Here is a 17,825-nt window from a genome sequence, read left to right as displayed (position 1 = left end):
AAAAGCGATTCCTGGGAGAGGAGCAGTGGTCAGAATGAGCTACAGCCTGTGCCCTGGAGGTGGACCCGATGTGCTGAACTCTATAAGGGCATATATATATTTCACTTAGTGCCTCGTACAGTCCTGACACATGCAGCTGGATTGGACAGCTTGCTAATCAAGGGGGATGTCATTCCAGCTCAAGCTATAAATGGAATATAAGAGTTAAGGGCTTCACAAGATCAAGGGACTTCGGTGGCTCTTTTCCCCCTCTTTAAAAATCCACCTCCTTTGTATGGGTTTTTTTTTTTCATGTGTGCAGAGGAGAGGGAAATATGCCAAACCCAGTTTAAGGTCTGCCCTTGACATTGGGACGTGGATTGAACAGTCCTTTTTCTCATCAGAATTTCAGTTCTGCTTAAGTAATTAATCTTCTTTCTTTCCTTCCCTCCCCTTTCCCCTCATGCCTGTGTAGTGCTTGAGGAGGATTTGGTTTCAAGTAGGAATTTTGACTTTCATGGCTGGGAAGATCATCAATTTCCAACCTCATTTGCCTCTCTCTCCACAACCACTCACTCCTCCTCTGCTTCCTTCTTTTACAAGGAAGTGTTGATGAAGCAAAGGCTCTGAGTGTTTAAAAATAAAGCAGACAAATATGGAAAACATTGCAGTACCTTCAGCCAAGACGTCTCTCTCCCAGCCCCTGAATGTCTTTCAGCTATTCTTACTATTCCTTTCTAGCATGTTAAGACTGTGTTTAAAATTGAAAATTGCTTCCTTTAATCTTTTCTTTTGATCTTCATTTTCCTCTCCTAGGGATAAGCTGTGCCCTGATAGAATGGAGATGAGCTGGATGTTATGTTTTCCCACACAAAAGGTTACATTTTGTGATGTATTTATGATTGGAAAGTAGCCATCAGGCAAAGGAGTCGGTTCTGTTTTCACCTTGTTTGCCTGCCCATCCCATCTCCTGTTTATGTTTCCACTCTTCAGTCTCCTGATGGACCTCCTTGCTCCTCATGCTCTCCAGGAGACACAACTTTCAGGAGAAGATGGCTTTTCGGTTTTCAGCAGACTTTTTCAAGCACAGCAAAATAGCTTCTAATTCTTTCAGACCTGATGCTTCTCCTGGGTCCATATGATTGAGATTTTCTGCAGAAAAATCCAGGATTGCTGATTGTTCCTTCCTTGTCCTGCAATCTCTCTCCATTTACTGTCCAGACTCTCAAAGGCCTCTGCTAGCCAGTACAGGGCTTTTTGATAGGACTCTTGTTTCTGTATCATGAGCTACTCTGTGGAGTGTTTTGTAATTAGAAATTTAGAGCCCAAAGGCCTGGACAGATACTTTGCATCCAAAACCTGTCAGGGTATCCAAGCTCCTGCATTTTTGATGAATGTGTTTTGAGGAAGGTAAACTTACATAAATGCACACTAAAAAAAAAGGGATGAAGACTGGCTAAAAGTGTCATTTCATGTAAGAAAGTCTGTGCTCAGAGCTCTTCTCTGCTACAGCCCATGACTTTGAACAGGAGACTTTTTGGAAGTTGTCATCTCTTTTGAATCAATAGACCTACTGATACATACAGTTTGAAGCCTTGGCTCAGTCTCTGCTTTAGAGAACACAGACCAAGAGAGGTTTTTTTTTTCTCTCCCTTTAGTTTTGTGAATGCTTTGGGAGCAAGAACTAGGATTTATGAGCTCTGTTGACTGCCTTCATGGTGCTTGATGGAGGGATCCCTGCTTTGCTGCTCTGCCTATGCAGGCAATGGCATAGCCTTGCCTGCACCACTGCAGGTTAGCAGGACTAAGCCTATGGGCTGTCATTGCTGGGGGACCTGATGAAGGCATTTCCAGTGATGCTGATGTTCTGCATTGCACAAACCAAACTTTAGCAAAAATCCACCAGTGGAAATGGATTCTGGAGGTATGAGTTAGGAGGAAATAGTCTAATATAATTTTTATGCATCTCTACAGCTATCAGAACAAAGAGCCAGTGATGGTCTAACCATTTCTATGGTTACCTGAGTTTTGCAATGAAATAAGCTTGAAAGCCACTGTCAAACATATTTTAAAAGGAAGACAGGCTTTCAAAAATGAAGTATGAACTTAGTTCTGGCTCTGCACAGTGTGGCCTGTCTAAGAATGCAGATGTGCCTGGCCGTGTTTCACACTGCCAGAAAAGGATATTTAGTGAGGAGCTGCCATAAAATAATTGTATATTGATCAGGTGAGAAGATAAATAGGTGCAAAGGAGAAGGATGGCAGGTGCTTATATCAGTTGCTGGGTTAAGGATTTGGATACAGTCAGTTTTCTGGTCTTGGGATAGGACACTCTAGAGTTTATCTGCCTGGCAAGCTTGGATGTGTCCCAAAACATCTCTGGGAGTGTGTCAGGTCTGTCCCTAGGGAGCAGAATAATCCCAGATGATGCAGAGAAGGTATGTCCCTGTGCTCTTACATGGGAACAGCCATTTGCAGGTCTCTGGCGGTGTCATACTGTCTCACCCTGGGCTGCAGAGCTGGTTCGAGTTGCTGCAGCAGGAAGGCTCCTCTTCCACTTTTAGCAGCATGTGAACAGCAGTACTAGAGCAAATTCCCATCCTCTCTCTTGTGCCTGCTGGGACTTGCTGAGATCTGCTTCTAAGGGAAAGCAGTAGCAGCTGGGGATGCAAATTATCACTGGCATCTGCCTCATCGGGTGCACAGCTCTCAAGGAGTGCATGGCTGCCACTCTCCTGCAGGAGAGCCCATGTAGAGGGGAGGTATAATGAACAGTGGCGGAGCTTCAAGTTTCACTAGGCCTCAGAACATCCAGTAGTGAGGAAGCTGTTGGTTAGAAACGATGCCCTGTCAGTCCTGCTACTCATGGAAGCAAGGGTCTGCTTGTTTGGGGCTTCCCTGGTTTTCACAAAAGGCTTAATCAATAAGGATGTGGCTCTGGCCAACACAAAACCTTTATGCATTTGTGCTGCATTCAGTGGAATTAATATAAATAAAGTGTGTTTTCCATTTGGAGCATTGACATAGAATCATAGAATCACAGAATGCTAGGGTTGGAAGGGACCTTTGGAGATCATCTAGTCCATCTAGTCCCCCTGCAGAAGCAGGTTCACCTAGATCAGGTTGCATAGGAACATGTCCAGGCAGGTCTTGAAGACCTTCAAGGAAGGAGACTCCACAACCCCTCTGGGCAGCCTGTGCCAGGGCTCCCTCACCCTCACAGTGAAAAATCATAGAATCATTACAGTTGGAAAAGACCTTTAAGATCATCAAGTCCAACCACTAACCTCACACTGACACTTCTGAAGTGGAATATGTTCCTTTTTTTCAAGCTAAAGTCACACAGAGGTGCCACTGGTTGCAGCATCAGAATGGATATGAGAGTTCCTGCACCAGACTGCCCTCGCTGTGCAAGTACTCTGAAGCCTCTGCTTTTCTGGTTCACTTTTAATAGGATGGCTCTTTCTCAAGCTTTCCTATGGTCCATGAAATCAGGCCTTCCTCCAGGAGGAGGGAGGCAATGGTTTAACTGCATATAGTGAAGTAGTAGACTATATCTTCCATATTTCAGGGAAGCGTGCAAGCCATGGAGCTGTTGGGTGAACGTCTGAGTGCTGCTGCTTTGGCCCTGTTTCGCAATGATCTCTCTTTCAGACTTTTCCCTTTTGCTATCTAAAATGCCTGAAAATGCAGTTAACTTCCCATTTTGCCAGTAACTTAAAACCAAAGTTGTTGGATTTTCCTTATCCACATAGGAACTTTATTTTCCTTTTACACTGTGACTATGCCCACCATGCCACAGATGCTGCAAGATGCTGCCCAAGAGAGTGTATCACAGTGTATCTGCAATGTTGCCCAAGGTCAGAAGATAACGCATGCTGCTTCCAGGGTAAGTTTGCTTAGAAGAGCTTAGGGCAATGTTTTCCTTCTGGGTGCTTTGCTCTGTTCAAAGTAGCCAGGGCAGCTGGCAGACAGGTTTCGGGTGCCACAGAGGAAGAGATGCTTTTCAACCATGATCATGCTAACTAATATGCTACTACTCTGACTAAAAGGGCTACCGCATGTTTAGTGTATCCCTAAGTGCCTGCTTTTAAGTGTGATTTCCTTGCTCTGTTTTGTGAAACTGTGGGTAAGTTAATCACAAGACACCAGATCAAACACTACGGGAAGTGTTACTGGTCACTCAGAAGGCTCTGGTGGGGATTTGCTTTCAGGCAAGGTGTGTAATACTGAGAATATAGACAATGTTTACAAATACCTAAAGACAATTGACCTATTACAGTCTCTTCTTGGAGCCTTTCTCCTGTCCCATGCAGACTTATCTTCTATCATTTCAGCTGTCTGACATGGTCTCTCTTTCCTGTGATCAATTCCTATGTGACACCTGTTGCTGTTAAACATTTGCTCCATTCCTCTCCTGAAGGTTGGGTGGCTGCAATGTCAGCAGGAAAAATTGCAAGTGTACATGTGTCACTGGCAAGCAGCAAGCTTTGAGTAAGATTGCAATGGGTTGGACCTGTGCCCTAGTTCAACCACCTACTTTATTCAGCCCATAAGTGGGAAGTGATCCTGTTATCCAAATTTACAAGAAGTACAGGCAAGTTCATGGAGAAGCCTTTTGAACACAAACTTTGTTGCTGGGAGACTATTTGAGGCCAAACACCTAATCAGATGCAGGAAGGAACTGGGTATTTAAGCTGTTACCAAGAATATCAGAGTAACTGTCATTCATAACAAATTCGTAAGGAATATATAATCCATTTCACTGTGCTTAAGCAGTTCTTGAGTTGATGGAGGCTGAATGCATTTTTCCACAGCAAGATGCTGCAGAGATCTTTGTGCTGTCTCTTAAACATGTGGTTTTGGCCATGAAAGCAAGACTACTGCCTTGGCTGGATGGCTCATGTGGCTTGATTCTCACATGTTTCACCACAGGCTTGAAGTAACAAGATCCACTGGGGATCCACTGCTGGTAAATTCTCAAGATCTGAGCTTCAGGCTGTAATGCTGACTCTGTGCAACAGAGTGCCTAATTAATCTACTAATAATTTAGCCTTGTCAGTTCTCACGACATGTAAGGCACTTTCAGCACAGAAAAGCAAATGCTATCCAAGGTGCTTGCAGCTGCGGGACACCCTGATAGGCTGTGGAAGAGACTGTGGAGAAGAGATTCAAGCCAAATAAATGGCCAGGTCAGTATGTTTCAAGGGTCTTGGTCCAACAAGAGCGCCCTGTCCTTGGAAAGGTGGTCTGGGAGCAGGGCACAGCATGGAAAGAGACCTGGAGGTGATAGTGCAGGAATGTCACCAGCAGTCAGTCTCGGCTGGCACCATGGGGTTTGCAGGTGATGGGAAATAGGGTAATGACAGATGAATGCTGGAGACAGCTTTGTATAATGGCACCAAGGTCAGATTATGTGCAGAAATGAAGGGTTCCGTTGGCTTGAGTGAGATGATAAGTGTGTTTTGGAGAGAGGATTCATTTCTTGGCTCCTTCAAGTGCTGCGTAAGGCATTGGTAGCCTGAATGCAGCCAGGGACACACAGCAGTCACAGGCCAATGTAGACTGAAGACAAACCATGCTGAAGGAGCAAGCGAAGGAATGAATATCTGAAGAAGGGGAAAGAAGGCACCAACTGGTGCACCACATATAGCCCATGGCTGACTTAGCACTTGTGCTGCATTACTCTCCCGTTCAAAACTTTCTAATTCTGTCCCAGGCACTGTCAGTGTCCCCCAGCAACTGGCAGTGAGACATAGAAGGCATTCCTCGGAGAGCCCAGGGGCACCTCCACCACCCCCTGCCTCGCTCCAGGAGGGCCGGCTAGATGGGAGCAGCTTCCTGAAGCTGTGCCTGCCTCTTGGCTCTGGCTGGACGTGGGGGCTGCCTTCAGCTTACTGTTGGGCAGCTCACCTGCCCAGTACCGTCATTCCCTGACAAAGAAACAGTGACACTCAAGTGCTCTTGGCGATTTGCTTTGCACTGTCCTAAGAGATTTGATCACTTTTTTGGCACCTCAGTTTCCTCTGCACAAGACTCAATTTATAGATCAATGAGCAACCAGGCTCTGAAATTCAAGTGCCTGACTAAATGAAACCAAATTATACATGAGCTCACGTTGCCCAGCTCTTTTGGCAAGGGCTGTGGTTGAGGCAGAATCCAACTAGGCATAACTCTTTACCAAGGAAGGCACTAGCTGATGGACCCAGAGTGGTGCTATGTAGTTTTACACATAAAGATTAGGCACTGCATACATAGGGTGGAATCCCCTTGGTGTTGCTTTGAGCAATTGGGATTCCTGTGCTACAGCCTGTGCATGAGCTGCAGAGATTCTCTGCCTTTCCATTCCTCTCTTTTCCCTGGAGCATGCAGCAGAAGAGTTAAATTACTGCCCATTTAAAATGAACCGTATCTTTCTCAGGTCCCATTTTAATCTACTAGGAGATGGAGTGACTTCAGACTTGGAAAGGGCATTAAAGGATAGCAATGTACGTGGCTCAGAGTCCTCACATACTTGCAGTGCCTGGAAGGTTTTATTGTGACTTATGGGGCATCAATCTCTTTTCTTTCACTTTTTTCCTCCCTCTCATTTTTTACATAAAGTGCTCCAGAAGATCTTGGGTTAGTCCAGAGTCTAAAGTCCAAACTGTCTGGTTAGATAAATCACCAAACTTAATCTCATGTGGGGTAGGTTTTGCTGATTTCTGTTAGGGATCATTAGGGCTTGAAATATGTCAAAACTCAAAGATAACATCTGGTTTTAGAAAATCTGGTGCTGTCACAATCTAGACCTCTTTTTCTGTATAGCCATCAGTAAGACTTCTTCTCAATGACTGGAGGTGTGGATAGCCTTCAAGACCCAAAGCTTGGAGACATGAGCATCACCCTCTGTGAGCATACATTTTCTGTCCTTATCATTGAAATTCTGTCTCTGCCAAGCATGTGGTCTGCATTTCCTTAAATATTGCTAAATGCTCAGACACTCCAACATGTGTTTGGTACACCAGAACCCCCTGTTTTCCAATTACATGAATGAGTCTTGCTGTTGTGTTAACATTTAAGTGGTGTGTAGCTCAGTTGTGTGCAAATCATGAGACAGACAGCAAGCATGAAGCTGTAGGAACTACAATTTTTTCAGCTATTTCCATGTCTAGGGGTAAGTACTTTGGATTTATGGAACCTACATAGTTTTCAGTCAGTACTTGTGCATTGTGAAACATATCCATGAAGATGATAGTCTTTGGGGAGAGGGAGCTGTAACTACAATATGGTATGACCAAATGTATTGTACATATCTCAGAAAACTTTTAAAAATCTGAGTAACATTTTCAAGGCTTATTAAGCTCCGATAGAGATCCACACAAATATCTAAAATATAATCTGTGCTGTGGTTGTCTTGAGTGGACACAAATAAGCATAATGCATTTGATGAGCTCCTGTTTTCTCATGAATCACTGTGAGAGTGTTTCTGAGCATCCTGTGTAAGAAAAAAAGAGTTTTTAAAAAAGAATTAATAATTAATTTGGAAAAGTGTCTATATGTAGAGATTTGACATGGAAAGATGGATGGAGCTGACATTTTGCTTTGGAGGTTTGGAGATTCAGACCTATAGTGTCTGGTGGCAGTGTTAAGTGTAGCACCCCAGCTGTAATGGGCACTGTACCTTTGGTCTAGCCTCTCAGCCATCATGGTGCTCAATTGGTGTTGTCTGTGGACTCATCTTCTTCCATAGCATTAGCAGCTGCTTTCTCTTGGCTCTGTGTCCTCTTACCCCAGCAGTATTTTCATTCCCACTGCCCAGCCCAGGGCTGGAGAGGTGTCCTCTAACCAGTAGGCAAAGAAGGCTGCAGGCAGGGCCTGGCAGGGTTTCCTCACACTTCTCTAGCCAGTTAAGGGTAAGGAACCTCCTTTTAGAAGGAGCTCCCTCCACTACCAAAAAACCTGGCCCAGGCAAAGCCACTACACATGAGAACATGATGTGAGTCTTTTGATGCTTTTAGAGGAAGAGGCAAGACTTAGCAACAGTTGTGCTGAAGTCTGAGGGGACAGAACACACAGAGAGCTTCTTACTGGAGGCAGGAAGGTCTCACTGCTGCCAGTGATACACTGGATAAACCTTGGCCTTTTGTGTTGTGCTTGTAACACCTCTGCATGTTTCCTTTGCATGTGAAAAAAAACCTTAGTAAAGCACTACAGAATCCTTCCATTGAAGCTGCTTGTGGGTGTAAGCCTGTTTTTTTGGGGAGCAATGAGGTATGCACATATAGTGTTCTCCTCTAGGACCTGTCAAGCTAGCTACGATGGCTTTCTTTAAATAGCTCGCTGCTGCTGCACCCCATATTTAGCTGTAGAGAGGCAAGTGATATGGTGATGCTCAAGAATATAATTTTGTTCCTCATGTGACCTATGAGATCAGAGATTGTTAGCAGGAGATTCACAGTGACTCTCAGAAGGTGTTGCTGGATCCAGGAACTGGAAGTCCTGCTGGGCTAGATGAGGTGTCAGAGCACAGGGAAACTCTCTGGCCATAGTGAGTAACTGAGTGCCTTAAACACCATATGAAAGCTTTGTGTGCCCCATGTTTGACAACTAGTGCAAGCTGCCTCTGCCTCCACCTGCAGTTCTTTCAACTATTATGTTTAAAGTTGCTATTTTGCGCAAGACGCATGTAATGAGGACTGGGGAGGTCTACTTACGGAGTGCAGTATGAGCAGGGCTTCAATTTCAGCCACCTCTGCTTGAAGATCTGGCCCTTAAGGTTTTTCTCCTGCTTGTTAAACTTCTGTCAAAGTCAGTTGCTTTGCAATATGAGATGCCTTCAGAGCTGCCAGCGAGAGGCTGATGACATACTTTGTGAAGGCTGTTATCCCCAAAAGTAGTTCAGAAATGCCTGTTATTTTTATTAAACACTTTTGTCCCAAACTCATTTCTCCCAAGCAACTCTGTTAAGCTGATAGAACTGCAACAGTTGGCTGTGGGCCACTGTCTGTGTACTTGTAGATGTGACTTGTGACCCTTTTGCTTACAAGGTTATTGCTGCATTTCTCCTTGAGAAATGTTGGATCATAGAAGTGAGAACAGCAGGTGCAGCTGGACCCAAAGTGCCAAAGCTGATTTGACTGAATGTTTGTAGCAAAGACGGTTTAAATGACAATGTTAAGTACAGGAAAAGAAGCCTTCACTTGTATAGTTTTGAGGGCTCTGAAATAGGTGGGAGATTGGATCCTGAAAGGTGATGCTGCCACCCAGGAGTCACTTGACGCAAACTCCAACCTCGTGGCTTCTTAAATTAGTTGTGCCACCTTTTTTGTTTGGCAGTGGTCAGATTTGAATTTTTTTACCCATTCATTCTGGCCAATTAATTTTAACTTCTGTGTTTGTCAAAGGTGAGTAAATGTAACTATTCACAACTTAACATCCGGACAGTCTCAATTAACGGGTAGACAACATAGTACTTTTATTTCCTGCCTGGTTTAACTCTCAGAATGTCATGCTTCAGGAAAACTTGCAGTAGTAAGTTCATCAGTAGTTTTAAGGAAATATTTTGAAAAAGTTTTGCAAAATAAACAGATTTGGTGAAGACTTTTGTCAAAGAATCACGGCATTTCCACAAAATGCAAATTATTTAGAAATTCAGGTGTGGACTTTGTAGTGTTTTTTCTTTTTTCCACCATAGTTGTACAACAGCATTATGCATGAAGGTATTCGGGTTTTTACAAAATTCAGACATGCTTTTCATCTCTCGTGCAGTAACAAAATACTAGGTTATGGCATTTACCTGCTATTTCAGCAATAGTCTGTGGCACTGTGCTGTCCCAAGAGAGCAGAACTCCAGTAGTGTTTTGCAGCTAGTGTGATAAAGTGAAATCAAGATGATGTCCTCACCAAGGAGCTTTCTCCACCTTTGCAATCTCAGACACCTTGTCGTAGCATTAACCTCCATGGGGTGATAACAGGATGATCCCTGGCAGGCATTGTGCTATGGCTGTGTGACCTAGGTAGCCATGTTATCTCTGTGTGTCTTGCTGTGGAGCACTTCTGCCCATGGGTGCAGGCCAGTGTTTCAGTTTTGGCTCCTCTTGATGAGTGATGTGTTCTGTGGCTGTAAGGCACATGGAGTTGGTTTTGTTTCCTGGTAGATATCTCAAATAAACAATTTACCTGAATGTTTGAATACTTTTATCTAGCAATAAAATGCAACTGTATGTGCTGCAGGGAACACAAGCCTGGGAACACTTCCTTCAGAACCTGTAATGAAATCATTTCATGTGTGTGCTTTGATTTGTCCTTGTGAATGTTACATACAGATAATGACCAATAAAGATGTTGTATTCTCTTATTGTGCTTAAGTGAATTGGTAGAGGCAAAGGAGATTGCTTAGAAGTAACTGATGAGCTTTTGGGGACTTAGCATTTGATAGCAGCTATAAAAAAAAGATATGATCTCCTAGTGTCAATGCTGTTCCCTGTGATAAGTGTACATGTTTCCGATTATAGTAAAATTATACTAAGATAACTGGGGGACCTGAGAATCAAGACATTTGGAAATCTGTCTGTGGCTATGGGTGGAACCTTCACCTTGTTGGATGTGTCTCCCAAGGGGTAGGAAGCAGTGTAATGTTAGCATCCTCCTGCCAAGTGCCTCCCTTCTCCCTCTTCCAGAGTTAAATGTCAGTTTAACACCACTTTATAGGTTAGCTTGGAGAGGGGGCCTGCTGTACATTGAATAATGCCATGGTTAGCAACCTGGGAGGTTTGAGTCTGGAATGTCATTTTTGTGCCCATTGCTTTTGGAGTTTAGATTATTTCTTTCTCATTTGTGCTTTTTATGATCTGAAATCAATTGAGACTCTCAGTCTCTCTTAAAATTAGATGGAGCTTATGCACCTTTAGAGACATGTCCCCAAGGAAGCTTCCAGTGTAGATGCAATCCCTGCTATCTTCTCTTTGCATCATTCTGTTTGTTTATTTTTTACTGCTGTTTCCTTTTGTTGTCATTACGGAGGCAAAGTTTTTATCTCTCCTTTTGAAAGGTTCAGTTTCCACAAGGATTTTGTATAGTGTTTCTATAATTTTAACAGTATTTAAAGATGACCTGTCATCTGTAATTGTCTCAGTCTGCTGTGGGCTTTAACAGTTAATACAAGCATGCTCTAATCCTAGCTAGCACATTTGCTTCTCTACCTGCAGGTAACAGATTTAGCAAATCTGCGTTCTTCACAGCAGAGTTCAAAACTGACATTCCCCAATTCCTAATTAACTTGACAAGTATGTTTTGTCCTGCAGCCCTGTCCCTTCAAAGGGAAGAAGAAATGCAAAGATGCTGTAGGACGGTTGCGAACACTCACAATTGCGGTCTGTGTACACGCTGTGAGGAGAGGAGCTGTGTATTTGCTGTAGCTCAGGATCAGACAGCTGAAGAAAATAGTCCAGCAGACAGTGACGGTGGAAACTCTTGGGATAAGATGACATCTGCCAGGGGCAATATGTTGCTGGCAGCTTCAGCAGCTGAGGTTTGCTCTTCCCCTCTGCCTGCTCTGATGCAGACCTGCTTCCCCTGTCATCCTTTGCTCACTAATGAGGATGGTAATTGTTATTTATTGGCTAAGGATTTCAATAGTCACATGTGATTTTCAGAGACCTATTTTGGGTTTTCAGAAAATGATGAACACTCTCCTCTTAAAAAAAACCCTGAAACCTAAAAAACCCAATCACATGCAAAAAGCTACAGCCTCCTTTCATGGATTTTTTAAGCTGAACATCCTCCAAATCAAGATGTCTCAACTCACTTCACTTGGAAAACCTGTTACTACAGATGGAGTTTTAAAGAGCAAGCGATAGCTAAGTCTGTTTCTAATGATGTCTCTGGGGCCACAAGAATGTGTAGTACACTGTATGTTGCATGTTGCATGATTAGGGTTCAAATTAAAGAAAAAAACAACCTAATAGGAAACAGTAATATGGGGAGAAAAAACCCCCAAACAATAAATACAGCCAGACAGTCTGGTGAGTTCAAGGAATAGGGGGAGTCAGGAAAATACGGACTAACAGGATTTTGGTACCCAGAACACTGAAGCTGTATCACTTGCAAATGATTGCATGCTGAAGTGATGGGAAAAGTTTAACAGTGGTCTGGCACACCTTTCCTTTCTGAGCTCTGGGAGCAGGACAAGTCTGTACCAATGGCCATATCGTGGGGTCCGATTTCATGTTCTGGTGCTGTCTTGAGACAGAAAGTGCTCAGCCCCTCTCGAAAGCAATGAAATGGGGAATTTTATTACTTCCAGTTCACTTTCAGATTACAATTCAGTGTAGTTTTCAACTCCATTTCAGGTTCAGAAAAGACTCCCAGTATGCCTTTTTGGTTTGTTTTTTTTTTTTTTGGTGGTGGTTTTTTTTTTTTTGGTGGGTTTTTTTGTTTTTTTGTTTTTTGTTTTTTTTAAATCCCACATTTGTTCTCACCTTCTGTACGTGCCTGAAGGATGGAGCTTTTCACCTTCCCACAGTCATTGCAAACTGCCAGTTGGATTTTTTTGTGCTGTATTTTTTCCCAGCCCTAAATTTGGGCCCATTCAAAGCTCTCAGCCCTGTGTCATGTCTAAAGGTTATACTCAGTGATTTAGCTAGAGCTGAAGAAAATGTGCCAAACAGATAGTGAGGCTCTTGGGATGCCTGACCTGCTGTAGAATAGATGTCCAAGAGATCCCTGCCATTTTTAATAGCTCTCTGACAATCTTGGCCAGCAAATATGGTACACTTCATTATAACTCAATTCCACAAAGGCAAATGACCTTTACAACAGTTAAGTATCTCAAACTTTTATGGTCCTCTTAAAGAGCTAGTGACAGCTTTCTTGCTGGTGGATTGCGTACTCCTCAGGGTTCATACAGGGTGGACTTGCATGTGGGTGAAGGACAGGACTGTGATCCACATCGTAACAAATAATACTCCATGTTGGTCTAGTTCTCTGTGACCTGCCTTCACAGAGCACGTCTCCTGCAAGCTTCCAGTGCTGGGCAAGATGGGCAGCAGGAGGGTTGTCTGCCCAGCTTTACCCCATCCAGCTGAGACAGCAGGCCTGCCTACAAGCAGGGAGAGGAGAGTTTCTGCAATAGCAAAAGGGTTGGAAGCTATTTGTGAGATGTGAGATACTGCCTTCTTCCTGATGGCTATGAATCCAGCGAAGGCTCATCTCATTGCCATGGCAGTACCTCTGATACTTCTGACTGTGAAGTACAGGGAATAATCAATGGCAGAGTGTGATGATAATGGGTTAATCAGAGGAGAAATTATCGAGATGTTCCTTCATCTGGGAGATGAAGCACTTCTGTAAAGATTTTTTTTTTTTCCCCCTAAATATTCTCTCAGAAGATTTGGAAGGCATAGGTTTGGAGACATAATATTAATTTTGCATTGTTTTCAGTTCTATATTTGTACAGCTGGGTTTTTAGGTACTGATTTCTCCCTCAGCAGCTTTTGAGCATTGTGAAAGTGCTGTAAAAATGTTACTATTTGCAGCATGGCAAATGCAAAAGAAGCATCTTCAGATTTCAAACTCTCACTAGGGTCACTATGTGCCATACCCCACCAAGAAATAATTAGAAACCCTGCCTCGGAGATGCTGGAAAATCTGCAAAAGAAATGGGAGAGAGCAGCTAAGTGACTTGTTGGAGGAGCTCCAGTTTGGCAGTTGCAGACAGAGGAAGGAGATGTGTCTGCTGAGTCTCAGTCCAAGGCAAAGCACATCCACTAGAATAAGCTGTCTTGCCTGAGCAGCTTTCAAACATCTCCTCCAGCCCCGTTCTCAAAGTTTCTTTCCTTTTGATGAAATTATGATGTTTAGTGAATTAGCGGGGACATAATGTAGAGACTTTTTAGGCTTGGGTCCAACCCTTTGATGGTCCAAAGTGGATGGAGGCTTTCTTCCAGTTCCCAGTGCAGCGCCCAAAGCTGCGTTCAAAACTAGTGTGGAGCACTGTCCTGAGATGATCAGACAGTTGTTGGATCACACCTGTAAACCAATCTGGCTGGTGTAGACACCACATCTCCCACTCAAATCAGAAGTGGTGGTAGGATTGTATGTGAAACATCCATCATCTGAAATTAATAAAGGGTTCAGCTCTGTCTGCATGGGCATGGCATGAGCCCTTTACAGTAGAAAATGTTTTGAGGCTAGTAATTCTGTGGGATCTTCTTTTTTCAAATGGTGGAATTCATTGGGGAATTTGTCCCTCATTCTATCCAAGGAGGATCCAAGCTGCACATGGATCATTAGAGAGTTTTATTCAGGTACATATAATCCATTTGCTAACTAAATAGTTTGGCTGCAACTTCCATACTCCAAGTAACACGATTCACTCTTTTTGGCCTGGTTTCCTAAGAAGGTGAGGCTTGAGGATTTGCCTGGCTTGTCCGTGTTTCTGTGTTCTCCCAGTTATACTTCTGACACTTTTGGAGTATTTAATCCAAATTAGAGAGAAGGACAGCAGTGAAGGGAGATGATCGCCTTCCTATAGGCTTTGTGAAAATTGCAGCTGGGAAGAGTCTCAAATCATAAGAGGCCTTCATAACCACATATCGTATTTAAATCTTAAAGAGAGAAAAGCCACAAAAGGATGTCGAGCCATTTTCTCTTATTATGGGGAAGGTCTCTGTTTCTCCCTCGCTGGTATTGCCTGTCCCAAATCATTGTTCCTCGGTTTTACAAGGCAGTAATTCAACACTCAAATGCACAGACTGTTCAGTGGAAGGCTAAATGATTATTGGAGTGAATGAATGAGATTATTGCTGATGAAAACCAGGGAATGGTAACAGTTAGTATTGCAAAGATAACAAAAGAGAAGGGGGAAGATAATGGAAGGTGATTGTCCCGATTGAAAAAAGGTCTGTGTGCTCCCAAAACCCAGGCACATTTGCACTAATTTGGGATCCCAACAGGAAGCTCCATCTTCTGTGTGTCCTTGTAGAGGCAGATCAGCCCTGCTGGAATGGGATATTTCCCAGCCTTGGTTTTTATACACACCATGGGGTTTATCCTCTGTGGGATGAACCATCAGGGCTTCCCAAACACTTCCACTCGCAACTTCCCGCTTCTGGTCCAGAGCCCAGCTCCTTGCAGATGAATTTGGCAGGCTTGTAAATGCAAAGAACTGCAGTTTGGTGGGGTGGCAGGCCCTGTTCTGGGAGCTGTGGTGATGCATCTTGGTGTGGCTTTCAACTAACTGCAGCCTGCTGTAGCTGCCACCCAGGTTGGGTTTGTCCTTTTTCCCATGGTGATAAATGAGCTAGAAATTCCTAATAAAGGGATCCCTGGATATGCCCTCATCCAAAGTTGCTGTTTTATGGCAACTCGCTTGCAGTCATTTAAGCTTTGTCTTCTGGAGTATCTTTCTCTCATATTTTTTCAGCCACTTGTAAAAATCTGTTTGATCCCTGCCCTATCCATTACTGGTAGCATCATTATGGAGGAGGAGCACTCCATTGACAGCAAAGTGCTACAAAACAGCTCCAAAAAAGCTTCTGGGAATAGGGAAAACCCCTGCAACTACGGAGTGTTTTGGGTCTCCCCTGCAAGGAAGGTGTTTGGCACTACAGCAGTCTCCGCTTGACCAGTGAGAGGTATCTTTAAGGAGGGCTAGCTATAATAAAACTCAGCCAAATGGTGGAAACATGATCGACTCCTCAATTAATCCGATTAGAGCCAACAGCCGTTATGTGGAACATTTGCTCCTGCCCTGTATGCAACTGTATAGTACAATGTAGCTATTTATGGGCCTGGCTCCAATGGGATTTATTGGACGGCCAAGTACTGCCCGTGGATTCAGTTACTGCCTGAGATCACTGCAAATGCTGCAGCAAACTGCAACGGCTGCAAAACGAGCTTCTCACAAGGGCTGCCCAACACATGTCCTGCTGGTGAGACATTCCCCAGCCATGAGGAGATGGAGTTAAATGGCCCCCTACAGCCACACTTTTTTCCCTTCTTAAGGCTTTCAAGTTGTTTTTAGTGCTGCCTCTGTGTCCTCCCCATCACTGTCTCTCTTCCTTGCTACAGGAACTTCTGTCATCCACAGGCTTCAAGAGTGGCCATTCATTACAGGATCCATTGTACTTTTTGGTCAAATTTGTCATCTTTCACCCTCTGGGGAAGCAGAGGAGGTGCACGGTGCCTGAGGGTGAAGTCTGGCTGCAAGGTGTCCTATCCATCACAGAGGGTGGAAAAAACAAAGGCTATTGTGTCTCTGGAATGAGGGCTACATGAAAAAGAAGTTAATCATCTTCTCTCCTTTCTGCTGGCAACTCTTATAATCTAGGTTGCCCATATACTCGGGATGAGGTTGCTCTTGAGTGGTCCTGGGCTGCGCTCAAATGCTTCCTCCTCAGGAGGAAGGCACAGGATTCATTGTACTAAGCTGATTTTTCCTTCCTCCCACATTGTGTTTTGCCTTCCCCTTGCTGTGATGCTGCAAACTGAATTTGTGAAATGATCCAGAGTAAAAGCCACTACCATTCTTACCCAAAAAGATCAGCATGAAAACAGAAACAAGTGGCTGAAAGTGAGATGAGAAGAGAAATAAAACAGAAGTGTCTTCAGGCAGGAGGAAGCAGCAGAGACCACCATGCTGAGAGTGAAAGCTGGCTCGAGCAACACTTGGGAATACAAAGCTTTGTAATGAGGCATCAACAGGTTCTGTCTTGAGTCAATGGCTGTGTTGAGAGCTGTTTTGTTCTGCGTTTTCCCAACAGCTTTTGAAGGAACAGTTTTGATTCTGAAACAGCAAAAATCCTGCAGGATGCTAAGATGTGATGGTCCTCTTCAGGTCTTGAAGCGGTGGTGTATTGCACACATTGAGAGATGCAGAGATCTTCATGCTCATCCTCTGTTTTCAAAGATCAGTTGTGCTAATGAAGTGATATCAGGATGGTGGATGATGCTCCCCAGATACCAGGTGCCGCATTCACAGTAGTGCCAGCATAGCCATTGGCACAGTAAGCCACTCATCTCCTCTCTGGGCTTGCAAAGCATCACCCAAGCCAAGCAATGTCACATGTGTTGTAATAGTGTCCTTGATCCTCACCAGAGATGTGAAGCAGCTCTTTGTAGCCCAATGACATGAAACGGTATTCTGTAATCTCTGGCAAAGATGGGATAACAAGAGAGATATAAATACATTTGTGTTAAAGGGACAGTGGTATATCTCTTTCCAGCTCATGGTAAGGGATTGTTCAATGAGGGAGATCCTGAATGATGGAAGAGTTTGCTTGTTCTTTCTGAAAGAAAAGAACCCCAACAACCCAACAAAAGACTACCTGTCAGATCATGCTGAGAGTCTTTAATTAATATACCAAGACTTGCTGTTAAGGTCAGGCAGAAACAGGTTTATTAGTTAGGCCTGAAATTTGATCAACTGTTCAAAGTTAAACTCCTCCTGACTCCTACATTCAGCTGTTGCAGAGGGGCTGGGTCTTAAACTGCTTTAAATCAGCTTAACTCCATGGGCTTTACAAAGCTCCAACATCTGGCCCACAGAAATATTTTTTTCCAGAAAGTTACTGCCACCAAGAAAAAAAAAGAATAGAAGCATAACGAAAAAGACACTCATGCTGAATTTGAAGTTTCGAGTCTGTATTGCCCTGAACCTAGTTATCTACTTCCTGCTGTGTTGAGAATGAGTTTGGATGCTAACGTTGCATACCCACTGTGCACAGGAATCCTCTGAGAACCTGAAAAGAACCCCGTGGTCTGAAACTGGCCACTCCATAGGGCCCGGTTCCCTGCCTTGTGCTCCTCTGTCCCCACGTGTGGCTAAAACAAGAGATTGCTTGGAAACTCCCAAAGCTGTCTGT

The sequence above is a fragment of the Colius striatus genome, chromosome 9, assembly GCF_028858725.1.
Source record: "Colius striatus isolate bColStr4 chromosome 9, bColStr4.1.hap1, whole genome shotgun sequence".
NCBI lineage: Eukaryota > Metazoa > Chordata > Aves > Coliiformes > Coliidae > Colius > Colius striatus.
The sequence above is the reverse complement of the archived record's forward strand: the minus strand, read 5'-3'. Positions refer to the sequence as shown.